Source organism: Cibotium barometz, chromosome 46, assembly GCF_041138505.1.
Source record: "Cibotium barometz isolate CiBa-2024 chromosome 46, ASM4113850v1, whole genome shotgun sequence".
NCBI classification, from domain to species: Eukaryota; Viridiplantae; Streptophyta; class Polypodiopsida; order Cyatheales; family Cibotiaceae; genus Cibotium; species Cibotium barometz.
The window spans coordinates 29990569-30004409 of record NC_141091.1 but is presented as its reverse complement, the minus strand read 5'-3'; the positions used below and the strand labels follow the sequence as shown (position 1 = coordinate 30004409).

General features: G+C 45.2%; 2 pseudogenes across 1 annotated transcript in view; both read left to right on the top strand.

The window, feature by feature from the left end:
- LOC147612104 (putative syntaxin-131) overlaps positions 1–10703 on the top strand; it is a 41587-nt pseudogene extending 30884 nt beyond the window's left edge. The window contains exons 5-6 of the transcript XR_015263682.1: positions 8394–8454; positions 9996–10703. The product of XR_015263682.1 is annotated as a putative syntaxin-131 (transcript). The remainder of the gene's footprint in view (positions 1–8393; positions 8455–9995) is intronic.
- A 39-nt stretch (positions 10704–10742) lies between these two features.
- Positions 10743–12750, top strand: LOC147612103 (putative syntaxin-131 pseudogene; annotated as a pseudogene).
- Positions 12751–13841: the final 1091 nt, after the last annotated feature.

Below are 13841 nucleotides of genomic sequence, written 5' to 3'. Positions count from 1 at the left end.
TTTAAGCTCAAATTCTTCATAAGATCAACCATCTGCTTCATATCCTGCCGCAATCCCTCATCAGAACCTGCAGAAACCATAGGTACTCCCTGACTAGCTTGAGGCATCATCTGCATAGCTTGACCTTCAGTGGGCTTCATCCTCTCCATCACTGCACTCATGGGTGTAGCCTCCACTCTCCGAATCTCCGGCTGTGCTACAACTGGAATCATCCCCAGCTGATTCATCCGCTGCAGTTTCCAATCTTTTGACTTAGCAATCTCCACCGCATCCTCAAAAGACCTGGGCTTCTTCAATTCCACTTTCCAGCGAATACTCCTCTTAAGTCCAGCTACAAACTTATTCTTCTTCATCATATCAGGCGGCACCTGATCTTCTCCCAAAGCCCTGCATAGAGTTTCCCATAGCAAAGAAAATTTCTTCATATAATCATCTATTGATTCAAACTCACCTTGTGTCAGAGCTTGCACCTCATGCCAAACCTTGTCGGGGTCTTCCACTTTCTTGAACCTGTTACTGAGTGCTGTCTTCAGTCCATCCTCAGTCATCTCAATGCGTGGAACAGCATCCCTCAATGACTCCTCATAAGCCCTGTACCAGGTCCTTGCATCTCCCTTCAAACAGATGCTCAACAGCCGCAACACCTGTACCTGTTCACTGATATGGTTGCTTATACATGCAACCTCCATCCTTTCCAAGAAATCTGCCACATCCTCATTCGGACCACCATAAAACTCTGGGTAAGCCATCATCTTAACCCCCAAACTTCACTTCAATCCCAAGCAAAAACCCAAAAACACCTTCCTTCAATCTCTCACTCTGGGGCATACACCCTCGTAAGAGAAATCCCTGAGCTATCCTCTGTCACACAATGTCTGAGCAAATCCTCAGTCACACAACACCAGAAAGAGCCACTCCTCAGTGGCACAAACCTTGAGAAATTCCTCAGTGGGGGCACCAGAAGGATGTGAGGTGAAAAAAAGAAGAAAGAACCTGCCTCTATAGCCCTTCCACCTCGCAAACTTGGAATAACACACACGAACGGGGCACCACCAGCCACCGGCTGGAACACTCTCTCAACATTCGCCACCCACCCACACCATAAGACAGCTCAAAACCACGAAGGACAGATGATCATTCAACAAAACACACAGCACCATACACACTGTATAAACACAGCAAATACACCAAAGACCAGGACTCTGGCCAGGATTTACTGCCAAGGGAATACACACCCTTGCGTCTGACGACCAAGCCTCTGTCTTCCGGTCCCTGTAATCTCCAGAGGGCGCCCACACCAGCAACCCTTCTTCACTTCCTCTGTAGCCTGGCTACTCTCTGTCTGCTGCTATCTGCCAATTGTCGTAGGCGAGCCCCACTGTCTCCAGCCCACACATCAGCACCACTTCTGCATCCAACACACACAAAAACCCAAGGCTCCCTCTCCGGTCAGCATCCACGCACTGCCTGCAATCACCGCCCACACAAGACCAGCTACTTTCACTCAGCAGCTCCCACTCTCTGTATGTCGTGACCAGCAGCTCACCAACCCCAGAGCCTCTGCAAATCCCTCAACACCACAAACCACTGCTCACCGCAGCATCCTCAGATATCTAGCCCAAGCCACATCTCATCACTTCGATCTCATAGCAGCCCTCTCTGCTGCTTCAATCATCAACCCTCGACCCAACAACCAAGAGACCTGCAGCCTCTTTCTCTGTTCACCCGGCTGTACTCCAGCCCTCTGCGCCTGTGGCACTTCACACACAAGGCAGCCGTTCGGCTCCACTCCAGCCTCGCCCACTGCTCATAGGCTCACCAGCCTTCACGACATTAGAGCTGCCTCACTGTCCTCTGACAGCACTTCCAGCTCTCCCTCCAGCAAGCGCCCCACGCATCCACAACTACGAGGCCCCCAGTTCTCCTCAAAGCGGCTGACGACCTGGCCTTCTTTAGGAGCTGCCGCAGCTTATCTACTCTCTGCGCTGTTTGCACTAAACAAAGGGGAGGCCCCACACACGCTGCGCCAACCAGCCTCTGCAAATCCCTCAACACCACAACCCACTGCTTCACAGCGACTCACACTTGCGCTTCGCAGCTGCACCTCTTTGCACCAACTCTACGCTGTCAGCCTAGCCGTCGCCTCCACTTTCCAACCTGCAGTGCCTACAATACCCGCCAGCCTTCAAGCACACAAGGCCTCTTCTTTACATAGGCGAGTGTCACCTCTGTGATTAGCCCCTCACCCTGACCGGCTACTCTCTCCTTTTCGTCTCTGCAGACCTACCATCAGTCAGCCAGCCGTCGCTTCCAAACACCCGGCAGCCACTACCTGCAGCGCCTCCTTCCTTTAACCATCAGCCGGCTGCGCCTAGTTGACCAAGGCGGCCTTTCTCTTTCCTTCTGCAGCTTTTTTCTGAGCCAGGCGACCACTCTCTTTCTTTCGGTGACGACCCCTTCTCCCACGCGGGCCTTCACACACACAAGGCAACTACTCTCAACACCACTGGCGTCTCTTTTCTGCAAAGCCTCGACCCTCCTGGTTTTCCCTTCGTCTTGCGTCTCTGCACTCTCCTACGCCAGCTTGTCACCTCTCCAGCTAGCGGCCACAGCCCATAGGCTCACCGCCTTTTCGACCCAGGCTGCTCCCCCCTAGCCCTTGCCAACTCAACTCGTCTTCTTTTTCCACACGATCCCACACTGTCCCGAAGCGGCCAGACCTCCACATGTTCGCCACCATCTAGATAATGCGTTGGCAGCCAGTGCTAGTTCCACGTGGCCATTAGTATAATGTTTATAGCCACCTTATTATGTTTTATATCATTCTTTAGCCTCAAAATGATGGCCACCCTCAAATAATAAAAGAGACCCTCCTTCTCCTTTCTTCTCCAGAAAATACGGTGCCCGCTCAGCTTCCAAATATAATGCGAGAGCTGTCTACATCCTCGTCATCAGCATCATTATCATACTGAATCCGTCAATTCTCCAGTCGGTACCCAGCTTTTAGCAACCATCAGCACACTACACAATTGCCATAAAACTCCCGGATCACCAGCATCTGCTCTGGAAAATAAACACGTGCATAAACCAACTTTCTGCCAAACCACTCGGCCTGTACACTTGCCAGGGCATTCAGGGCAAAATTTATTCACACACCACACGCACCATATGTACATTGACCAAAAAACCCTCTCAGATTTTAGCCTGACACTTGGCAAGGAATACAAATCTTTTGATACATCTATCTCAGTGAGGAGTACAGGTCTACCCGACTTTGATGAGTTGCTTTCACTCTTGTTGGTTGAGGAAATCAAGCTTAGTGATTCATTTTTGGATGCATCTACTAGCCATGATGATGGTAGAAATTAGGCTTTCTACTGGCAGAGAGGCTTTAGAGGCAAGGGGAGATTCACATCACGTGGACGTGGTGGTAATGGTCGTGGATGGCAGGATAGGCCTCCACAACAGAATTTTCAGCCTTCATATGGTGCTCAAGGTGGTCGTGGATATACCCCTCAAAGAGGTCGTGGTAACCCCCGTGGAAGAGGACGTTGGCAAGGTCAACAAAATTCTATGCAAGATGTTGAATGCCATTATTGTGGGAAGTATGGTCATATGGCGAGAGATTGTTTCCGCAAACAGAATGATTTGAGAGGGGGTAGAGCACAGCATGGTGGTCATTATGGTGGAAACTATGCACAACATGGTGGTAACTATGCAATGATGGAACTGCAAATCATTTGTTTGCCATGAAGCATGTTGTGGGTTCAATGATGACAAATGCTGAGAATGATGATACATGGTATATGGACTCAGGAGCATCAAACCATATGACATGTCATGGAGAATGGTTTGAGCATATGAAGCCAATGGATGTCAAAGGCTATGTGGAAACAGGTGATGATACCCAGCATGTCATTACACATGTCGGTAGTGTACCATTGGTCATGCACAATGGTCAGACAAAGTCTATGTCAGATGTGCTGTATATGCCTTCGATCACTAAAAGCTTGGCCTCAGTTGGTCAAATGGTAGAACAGGGATTACAGGTTCGCTTCAACGAGCATGGATGCTTCGTTGAGGACTTCAAACATGGATGTAGAGTGATTGCTAAAGGAAAGAAAGAAGGTAGGTTGTTTAAGCTGGATGCTGGAATTCCTGAGCTAAAATCAGCCATGTTCTCAAAGAGCAGGAATGTGGTACAGGACATTGATATGTGGCACAAGAGGATTGGACATGTCAATATACAGAGATTAAAGAACATGCAAACAAGAGGCATTGTCAATGGATTGCCTAGGTTCAAATATGATGGACATATGCATGTTTGTGAAGCCTGTCAGTTTGGGAAGCAGGCAAGGATGAGGTTTCCTAGAGAAGGAAATATGAGTAACAGGCCACTTGAGATAGTACATAGTGATGTATGGGGTCCTGCACAAAACCCATCTATCAAAGGCAGTCTATACTATGTTACATTCATTGATGACTTTAGCAGGATGACATGGATATACTTTCTGAAAGAGAAGAGTGAAGTGTTGGAAAAGTTCATGGATTTCAAAGCTTTTGTAGAAAAGCAATATGGCTGTTGGATTAAATGTCTGAGGACAGATGGAGGTGGTGAATACACCTCAAAAGCTTTTGAGCATTTCCTGAGGAAGCATGGAATAAGAAGACAGTTGACTTTTGCAGGTATACACCTCAGCAGAATGGTGTGGCTGAGAGAAAGAATAGAGTCATATGTGAAGTGGCAAGGGCGATGCTCAATGAAAAGAGCATGCCAGATTACTACTGGGCAGAAGCATGTGCTACTGCAGTGTATATTCTGAACAAAACACCTACAGCAGCCATTCATGGAAGCACGCCAGAGATGCGGCTTACAGGTTACAGGCCAGACATTGGACATCTTAAAGTATTTGGATGCATAGCTTATGTACATGTGCCTGATGAAAGAAGAAGGAAGTTGGATCCTAAAGCAGAGAAATGTGTATTTGTTGGATATGCACAGGATCGAAAGGCATACAAATGTTATAGCCCTCAAACTAGACAAGTGGTCATCTCACGAGATGTGGTGTTTGATGAGATTGCTAGTTGGTACAAAGCAAAAGATGAGGGAGTCATTGAGTCACTTGAGGCTGATGTGCCTGTGAACTTGCCATCACAAGCAAGTTCTAGTTCTACTACTATGTCTGGGCCAGCAGAGCAAAAGCTGAGAGCAGCGATGTACGTCCATGGTCAGGACGTTTGAGGCATGAGAGTGTGAGCACTGGGAGTAGTGCTATGGATAAAGGCAAGAAGAAAGTCGAAGGAATTGGAATCACAGGTTATGAGTCATCTAGTTCTGAGAGTTTGGATGAGGAGCTTGGCATACCTGTTTTACGCACACCTGGTGCTAGGCAGGACAGATATGTGCCACCACATGCTAGAGTTACAGGTGTACAGAGTGACCCGCATGCATTGCGGAGATCCCAGAGAGTCAGATATCATGTTGACAGATTGACATATAGAGATTTTGCTATGCACTATGCATATATGACATCTATGGTGAAGCATGTGAAACCTACGTGCTATACATAGGCTATTAAAGAGCATGTATGGGAGAAAGCTATGGATGTTGAGATGGACGCATTGGGCCATAATGACACATGGGACTTGGTTGCATTACCAAAGGACAAGAATGTTATTGGATGTAAATGGGTTTACAAAGTGAAGTGCAAATCTAATGGTTCTATTGAGAGACATAAAGCAAGATTGGTAGCAAAGGGTTATGCACAGACCCAAGGATTGGATTATGATGAGATGTTTAGTCCAGTGGCTAAGATGGGCACAGTGAGAGCAGTCATTGCTATGGCTGCAGCTAATGGCTGGGAAATGCATCAGATGGATGTCAAAAATGCATTTCTCAATGGAGATCTACAAGAGGAAGTGTACATGGCACAGCCAGAAGGGTATGTACACCCTAGATATCCCACTCACGTATGTAGATTGAAAAAGGCATTGTATGGTCTAAAGCAAGCACCTCGTGCTCGGAGTGATAAGATGAGCAGATATCTTATCTCACTTGGTTTTCAGATTTCTACAGTAGATTCTTCACTCTATGTGAAGAAGACATAGCATGGGATTGTTTTACTAGTCATCTATGTGGATGACTTGATTATCACAGGTGATCATGGTGCAGATGTGATGCATGTCAAGAAAGCTTTGAGTGGGCAATTTGACATGAAAGATCTTGGTGAGTTGAGATACTTCCTTGGAATTGAAGTGGTGAAAGATCATGCAGGTACTTGGTTAGTACAGTGCCAATATGCATTGGATTGACAGGGTGTAAGCCTATGAGTAAACCATTGGAGCAAAATGTGAAGTTGCGGGCTGATTATGGCGAGGAATTGGATGATCCTTCTATGTACAGGAAGATGGTTGGTAGTCTCATATATATGACTATCACACGCCCAGATTTGAGCTATGCTGTGGGACTAGTCAGCGAGTTTATGCAGAGCCCCAGGAAACCACATTTGGATGCAGTGAGACGCATTATGTGAAGACCACAGCACATTATGGTTTATTTTATGAGAGTGGTAAAATCTTGGACATACATGGCTACACAGATGCTGATTGGGCAAGTAGCGCATATGACAGGAGGTCTACTAGTGGATATGCTTTTACACTTGGAAGTGCCGTGGTGAGTTGGAGTAGCAAAAAGCAACCTACAGTTGCTTTATCCAGTACAGAGGCTGAGTACAGGGGTGCAGCCACCATTGCTACTTGTGAGGCTATATGGTTAAAGAGTCTCTTGGCAGATTTATGTGAGCCTCTTGATGGGAAAGTTGTCATTCATTGTGACAACATGAGCAGTATACAGTTGGCAAAGAATCCAGTGTTTCATGCGAGGACCAAACACATAGAGGTCCATTATCACTTTGTCAGAGAGAAGGTGCTGGATGGTTCAGTTGATCTTCAGTATGTGAAGACTGATGAGCAGGTGGCTGATATCTTTACGAAGCCACTTAGCAGGGAGAAGTTTGAGTACTTCCGGACTATGTTGGGAGTACATGGGATGAGCTTGAGGGGGAGTGTTGAGAGTCTTGATATCCCAAGCTCATCTACATCTTCATCGGTAGTACATCATGAGCTTGAGAGGGGCTGTTGAGATTCAAGCTCGATGTCAGTGTGAGCCAGCAATGCTATGTGCTGGCAGATTAGGTAGGAACATGTGTGAGACATAAATGACCGCGTGTCGAGCTGGTCATAGGGTGTGGACATTAGCTAGGGTTAGTAGAGTGTGGACACAACTCATTGTGTGTTGTGTGGATTATGGATTAGTGCATTATGCTTTGTGTGAGAGTGGAGATGGCTTCCCTCTATGGTTAGGGTTTGCAATATACATTAGGGTTTGCTCCTGTGTGTGTCTCCTCCCCCTCTACCGTTCTTTCAACAAATCGAAGCCATTTTTAGCAATTTTTAGGGTTTACATAGGGTCAATTGTGGTTATTTTAGGTGCATTTTCATGGTTTTTGAAAGCATATGTGTGTGGAATGTCATGGTATTTTTATGCATCATGATTGTCGATGTTGTCCATTGGTGTAAGCACATTGCATGGGAATGGTGACGATTAATATTATTTTGTACATAAAGAGGAGGTTGTATGTAAGTGGGTAGAGAGAAGAGAGAGATCGAAAGGGGAGAGAACGAGGGTTAGTATGATGAGTTTCGAGCTCAAGCTTTGAGGATGGTTAGGTGGGAATGCAAGTTTGGAGACCTTAATGTGGTTACAAATGAGAAATTCCAAATTAAAAAAATGGAGGGGTGGGTAGTTTTAGCACTCGTTGGTATCCGCCAACCTTTTGAGAGAATAAAATAGAAGAGAGAGAGAGGAAGCGCTTCTTTCTCTGGCTGGCATGTGAAGAACACAAGGAGGAGGAGGAGGAGGTAAGCCTGCCTATTTGCTTGCTGATTAATGCGTGTGTGTGAATTCTGTACATAAAGAGAGAGAGAGAGGCATATGAGGGCTTGCGTAGGTGCAGGCAGAAGATGGCGGAGGCTCCGTCGACGGCGGCGATGGCTAGAGATGGTGGGTGTTGAGAGCAAACATGCCTTGAGCGCATGAGGCAGGCCTACGCACAGGGCCTGGGCTGCCAGCGCAACACAATAGGGCCGAACTCTTACGCATGGAGTAGGCTGGTTGGCCGCCTACGCATCACAAGGAAGAGCGTTGGTTGGCCGCCTACGCATCACAAGGAAGAGCGCCGGCAAGGCTGTGTGCCATGCGCCACAGAGTTGGTCGCCTAGTGGGCATAGGCCTGCACAAAGATCACGTGGAGGGTAGTGGTGTGGTTGCCTTATGCGGCTAGACCGCCTAGCGTGTGGATACACTTGAGGTCTTTGGCCTTGCACGCAAGTAGGCCAAGCATGGTGCGCTTGGGGTTGTGCGCCATGCGCCAATGCTGGGATTGACCACCAAAGGTGAGTGAGCCTCACAAGGCCGGCTCATTAGCATGAGGGTTGCTTGGCAGATTGCTAGCCTATGCATTTGAAAGCGAGGTTGGCTGTGCATGTGGCTTGGAGTAAGGCCATGCATGAGTCTTGGAGCAGGCAGGCACACACATAGGCAAGGTCCATAATAGCAGCCCTTGGCCAGGCCGCCGCTAAGGGGATGCTCATGAAGAGAGCAAGCATACACCTAGGAAGGCCACCCATGGTAGACTGTGAGAGAGAGAAAGAAACGTGTGTGTGCATGTGGGAGGTTTCCATGCTCTCATGGTAAAATGAGAAGAGAGAAGGTGGGGAACCATAGCAAGTAGAGGAGACATTGTGTGTGGGTAGAAGAAGAAGGAAAGAAGAGAGAGGGCAATATGGCTACGCTATGTGTGTACATGCAAAATAGGAAAGAGAGAGAAAGAGATTTGATCACTTTGACATGGTGCATACTTAAAAGTAAAAGCATGAGATTGTGAGAGAATGTATTAGATTGTATGCATTATTCTTGTGTTTGTGTTTTAGGAGGAGAAAGAGAAAGAAAGAAGAAGAAGAAGAAGAGAGTTCACGAGAATAATGAGTAGAGAGAGAGAAGAAAGAAAGAAAGAGTTTTGAAGTGTGAAAGAGAGAGAGAGTGAAGAGTGGAGTGAAGTGAAGATTAGCCAAATGTTGAATGCAGTGATGCTGTTGTTGCAGATTGACTGAAACGTGGAAGTGTTGGAAATATCGGTTCTTTTTCATTAAATTCTTGGAAACAATTTACACAAAACCATTTTGACATTAAATTTCTTTATTCAGTTTAGAATGGTGAAGTTGTGTCTTGATGATCTGTTGGGTCGTAGTAAGGTTAAAAGCCATGGTCTATGTATGCACAAAAATGAAAGCTAAGCCTAAGGTTTCAAAAATCTTATGTAACAAACTTTTCAAATTCAATAAAGAAAGAAAGAGAAAGGAGTCGTGTGATTTGGGAGGTTTGGGAAGTTGGAAGTTGGTTACAACCTCTCTCTACCTTTATCTACCAATCTCACGGTTCTTTTCAATCTCTCTCAATTGGCACAAACTCTTGCTTTCTTCTTTCCTCCATCTCTCTTGTGCTTCAACGCCATATCCATGGAGGAAGAGAGTGAAGAAGAAGATGGTGAGGATGATCTCCATGTTTATCTTTTGTGTGCCATAACCTAGGTCTAGTTTCTTTTTGTGTGTGCATGGCTGTAGCTTCCTAGAGAGAGAGAGAGAGAGTGTGTGTGCCATTCTTGAGTGTATTTGAGTGTTTCTTGCAGTTTTTATGGCAATGGGCTGAGCCCAATGCATATATTTTGCATGCTTGAGTCCGGGATTTGTTGTCTGTCTGTGTGCTTGGAAGGCTATTTCATTTGGTGCGTTCGCCGGGAGGGGCTAGCCATGGAACTTGCAAGAAGAAGCTTCAAATGAGGAGGGAGGCGGCCTTGAAGGAAAGAAAGGAGCAAGTTGGACATGAAATTAGGGTTTCAAACTCTGCCTGTTTGGAGACAAGAACGGTGTTTGAACAGCCTTAGTGTTTCAATTTTTTGAAGAGGTTGCTGAGATCAAAAGCTTGATGGCACAGATCAGGAAGAATCTACAGAAGCTACAGGGAGCTCATGAGGAGTCGAAGTCTGTTACAATATCAGTGGCTATGAGCCTTAAAGCAACGCATGGAGGCTGATGTAGATGAAGTAAGCATTATGGCAAAGAACATCAAGGAAAAACTGGAGGCACTTGATAGTGCGAATCTGGCAAACAGAAAAAAACCCGGTTCTGGAGAGGGTACAAGCATTGACCGCATTCGTATGTCAATGACAGCAACATTGAAGAAAAAGCTGAAGGAGCTAATGGCTGAATTTCAGACATTAAGGCAGAAGATCCAGGATGAGTATAGAGAGGTGGTTGAAAGGCGTGCTTTTACAGTCACTGGGAAGAAGCTTGTTGATGAAGAGACCATAGACCGCTTGATAGAAATAGGGGACAGTGAGCAGATTTTTCATAAGGCTATCCAAGAGCAAGGACGTGGGCAGATACTAGATACATTGGCAGAGATCTAGGAGCGGCATGATGCTGTAAAAGACATTGAGAAAAAGCTTCTCAAATTACATCAGATTTTCTTGGATATGGCTGTGTTGGTGGAGGCACAAGGTGAGATGCTGGACAACATTGAAACACAGGTCACAAATGCCATGGAACACGTGTAGGCTGGAACGGCAGCTCTGCAGCAGGCCAAATTTACTTTCTTTCTTTAATAAGCATTAATTGAAACTCCTATGAAGAGCTGGAGATTTTTGGCACAGCAAGGGTATGTAGATGCGGGTGGCAGATTTTTATGCAGATTTTGAGTGAGGGAGAGCTATGAAACTATGATCTTTTGATGGGGATTATTTTGGTGTTTGAAGTTAGGAGTTATTATTATTTCCATAGGATGTTTGTGGGTTTTTTGTGGGGGATGTGTTGATGATTTTTTCACCTCATTCTATGTTTGATTGAGTATGGAGTAAGTGTAGGAGAGTAAGTTAGGAGTTTGAGGAGGTGTGATGAAGTTTGTGGAGTTTTTGAAGGAGTGATTTAGTATGTGAAAAGGGAGAAACTTTATTGATATTTTGTTCGCGGGAGCTCACAAGCTAAGTGTGGGAGGAATGATAGCCTCCAATTTTGACATCAAATAGGCTAAGAAGATGCACCTTTTCTCAAATAAGAATGATGTTATCCTATGTTTATTTTGTATCCAAGCCTCGACATACACTTGTTGCCGTATGATTTGTACGCATGTCCAACTTTGTAAATGCTTGGCAATTTAGCGGGTCCGCACTTGTAAAGCCAAAGCATGGAAACTCTCTCTCTAGCTATTTTGTAAGGTTAAAAGCCATGGTCTATGTATGCACAAAAATGAAAGCTGAGCCTAAGGTTTCAAAAAGCTTATGTAACAAACTTTTCAAATTCAATAAAGAAAGAAAGAGAAAGGAGTCGTGTGATTTGGGAGGTTTGGGAAGTTGGAAGTTGGTTACAACCTCTCTCTACCTTTATCTACCAATCTCACGGTTCTTTTCAATCTCTCTCAATTGGCACAAACTCATGCTTTCTTGTTTCCTCCATCTCTCTTGTGCTTCAATGCCATATCCATGGAGGAAGAGAGTGAAGAAGAAGATGGTGAGGATGATCTCCATGTTTATCTTTTGTGTGCCATAACCTCGGTCTAGTTTCTTTTTGTGTGTGCATGGCTGTAGCTTCCTAGAGAGAGAGAGAGAGAGTGTGCGTGTGCCATTCTTGAGTGTATTTGAGTGTTTCTTGCAGTTTTTATGGCAATGGGCTGAGCCGAGTGCATATATTTTGCATGCTTGAGTCCGGGATTTGCTGTCTGTTTGTGTGGTTGGAAGGCTATATCATTTGGTGCATTCGCCGGGAGGGGCTAGGCATCGAACTTGCAAGAAGCAGCTTCAAATGAGGAGGGAGGCGGCCTTGAAGGAAAGAAAGGAGCAAGTTGGACATGAAATTAGGGTTTTAGACTCTGCCTGTTGGAGACAAGAACGGTGTTTGAACAGCCTTAGTGTTTCAATTTTTTGAAGAGGTTGCTGAGATCAAAAGCTTGATGGCACAGATCAGGAAGAATCTGCAGAAGCTACAAGGAGCTCATGAGGAGTCGAAGTCTGTTACATTAGCAGCGGCTATGAAAGCCTTAAAGCAGCGCATGGAGGCTGATGTAGATGAAGTAAGCATTATGGCAAAGAACATCAAGGAAAAACTGGAGGCACTTGATAGTGCGAATCTGGCAAACAGAAAAAAGCCCGGTTCTGGAGAGGGTACAAGCATTGACCGCATTCGTATGTCAATGACAGCAACATTGAAGAAAAAGTTGAAGGAGCTAATGGGGCTGAATTTCAGACATTAAGGCAGAAGATCCAAGATGAGTATAGAGAGGTGGTTGAAAGGCGTGCTTTTACAGTCACTGGGAAGAAGCTTGATGAAGAGACCATAGACCGCTTGATAGAAATAGGGGACAGTGAGCAGATTTTTCATAAGGCTATCCAAGAGCAAGGACGTGGGCAGATACTAGATACATTGGCAGAGATCTAGGAGCGGCATGATGCTGTAAAAGACATTGAGAAAAAGCTTCTCAATTTACATCAGATTTTCTTGGATATGGCTGTGTTGGTGGAGGCACAAGGTGAGATGCTGGACAACATTGAAACACAGGTCACAAATGCCGTGGAACACGTGTAGGCTGGAACGGCAGCTCTGCAGCGGGCCAAATTTACTTTCTTTCTTTAATAAGCATTAAATGAAACTCCTATGAAGAGCTTGAGATTTTTGGCACAGCAAGGGTATGTAGATGCGGGTGGCAGATTTTTATGCAGATTTTGAGTGAGGGAGAGCTATGAAACTATGATCTTTTGATGGGGATTATTTTGGTGTTTGAAGTTAGGAGTTATTATTATTTCCATAGGATGTTTGTGGGTTTTTTGTGGGGGATGTGTTGATGATTTTTTCACCTCATTCTATGTTTGATTGAGTATGGAGTAAGTGTAGGAGAGTAAGTTAGGAGTTCGAGGAGGTGTGATGAAGTTTGTGGAGTTTTTGAAGGAGTGATTTAGTATGTGAAAAGGGAGAAACTTTATTGATATTTTGTTCGTGGGAGCTCACAAGCTAAGTGTGGGAGGAATGATAGCCTCCAATTTTGACATCAAATAGGCTAAGAAGATGCACCTTTTCTCAAATAAGAATGATGTTATCCCATGTTTATTTTGTATCCAAGCCTTGACATACACTTGTTGCCGTATGATTTGTACGCATGTCCAACTTTGTAAATGCTTGGCAATTTAGCGGGTCCGCACTTGTAAAGCCAAAGCATGGAAACTCTCTCTCTAGCTATTTTGTAAGGTTTAAAGCCATGGTCTATGTATGCACAAAAATGAAAGCTGAGCCTAAGGTTTCAAAAAGCTTATGTAACAAACTTTTCAAATTCAATAAAGAAAGAAAGAGAAAGGAGTCGTGTGATTTGGGAGGTTTGGGAAGTTGGAAGTTGGTTACAACCTCTCTCTACCTTTATCTACCAATCTCACGGTTCTTTTCAATCTCTCTCAATTGGCACAAACTCATGCTTTCTTGTTTCCTCCATCTCTCTTGTGCTTCAACGCCATATCCATGGAGGAAGAGAGCGAAGAAGAAGATGAGGATGATCTCCATGCTTATCTTTTGTGTGCCATAACCTAGGTCTAGTTTCTTTTTGTGTGTGCATGGCTGTAGCTTCCTAGAGAGAGAGAGAGAGAGAGAGTGTGTGTGCCATTCTTGAGTGTATTTGAGTGTTTCTTGCAGTTTTTATGGCAATGGGCTGAGCCCAGTGCATATATTTTGCATGCTTGAGTCCGGGA